The sequence below is a fragment of the Pteropus vampyrus genome, unplaced genomic scaffold (assembly GCF_000151845.1).
Source record: "Pteropus vampyrus isolate Shadow unplaced genomic scaffold, Pvam_2.0 Scaffold352, whole genome shotgun sequence".
Lineage (NCBI taxonomy): Eukaryota > Metazoa > Chordata > Mammalia > Chiroptera > Pteropodidae > Pteropus > Pteropus vampyrus.
Window position 1 is genome coordinate 563,131 of NW_011889133.1, and position 1,848 is coordinate 564,978.

Here is a 1,848-nt window from a genome sequence, read left to right on the forward strand (position 1 = left end):
GAGCTGCTTCCTCTTCTTTTTAAAGAGGGGTGCGTTCTGGTCTCAACCGGCCCCTCACCGCTGTGTTCGGGGACGGGATACCAGCCGACCCCGTGACCTAATGGTCTGATAAAGGCGCCAATGCCGATCGCCCTGGCCTTGACACGGCCCCGTGCGCCCGGAGGCCGCCACAGCGCGGGATAGGTGCGGGGCCCTTGGGGACACCGCTTTGGGGACCGTGGCCAAGCGGGCCGGGGCCGCGGGAGAGGCGCGAACGGCTGGGGCCAAGGCCGTCTGCGCGCAGCCCTGCCCTGCCCCGCCCGCGACAGCGCAGGAGCCCGGGCGGTCGCTCCTGGGAGCAAAGAAAAGGAAGCCCCTCTCTCCGGCTCCTCCCCTCCAGTCTGTGCCGGAGTCCAACGCAGAGCCCGGTATACAGTCGGCGCTGTATAAATGCTGGTGTCATTTTCCCATTCATTCTCTGCTCCATCCGCAGCCTCATTATTCCCTCGTTCTCATTCGATTCCTCTCATTTTCTCCTCCCCCCACACACTCTTATTCATATTTTATGGTCTCGGTCTCTGTTCCCTCCCTCTCTTCCTCCCTCCCTCCTTCCTATTTCCTCCCTTCATGCATCTGTCTCAGATTTCTGCCACTATCTTCTCTGTCTCTCTTATTATCTCTCCGCATCTCTGTTGCTTCCCTTCTGTCCCGTGGCTCCCTGCCTCTGTCTCTTCACCTCTGTGTCTCCCGTCTTTCCTTCTCTGCCTTTACCTTCTTTTCTGCCCCATTTCACTAGCAGGCTCCTGGCCCACTTGCACCTTGACGCTCGGGCGCCCCCTGCTGGCTCCATCCTCTGTCCTTCCGAGGCTCCCAGGCCCTCTCGGTACCTAAATGTCCTCTCCCGTTCCTGCTTAGTTGAGGTCAGGTAGGAGAGGAAAGGGGCGTCTCTGGGGCTCCGGGTCCCCTCCCATCTCTAGAAGGCAGGAATAGGCCTCTGTGTTTCCTGGGACCCTCTCTGCCAGGGCCCGCGCCTGGGAGGAGCGCCTGGAGGAGGCGGAGGGGAGGGAGTGTTGGGGGTAGCTGGGTGGGATTTGGCGTCCTTCCCCGGAATGAGCCGCGGCACAATCTGTCGCTGGGTTTGTTTGCCGAGCAGCCTCCGGAGCGCAGTGGGGCTGGCTCCCGAGGAGCGAAATATCACAAGATGCGGAGACAGACGCTGAGGGGCGAGTGGGCGGCGGGCTGACTCAGGTGTGCTGTCATCGGCTCCCGGGCCCGCGCTCTTCTGAGAGGGGTAGGGGGGGACCCCTGGGTCCCTAACACAGGCGGGCATTCGAAGCTGAGAGGGGAGCCCCCATCTCGGGGTGAGCTTCAGGGAAGCGGGTGCCTCTGTTAATAGTCCTTGGCTCCGAGCCTCTCCTTCAGGCCTGGGACCCCCAGAAGACACCCCCAACTTGGGTGTGTTCCAGACAGTCACGAACCCCTCTGCTCATACCCCGTTATACAGGCGTCGGTTTCTGTAATTATCTGCTGACTCACCACTTTCCCGCACTAGATTGGCAGCTTTTTGAGGGCAGGAGATCCCATCTTTGTGTCTCCAGCAGGTGCTCAATGAACACTCCGGAACAGATGGATCGTGGGTGGGTCGATAGCTGGTCTCAGTTTACAGGAAACACCACAAGGCATTTAGTCTTCCCTGTGGAACATTCTGACCCCTTGTTCCTCTCCCTACCCACAGGTGCAGCACCCCCATCCTACTCGCACCTCTAGACAGGCTGGGAGTTGGGCACAGCCCTTCCTGGAGTTTGAAGACCAGCGTTCTCTAGGTGACCTGAAGCTAGTTACTCCCCTGCCTAGTGCCTCAGTTTCTTC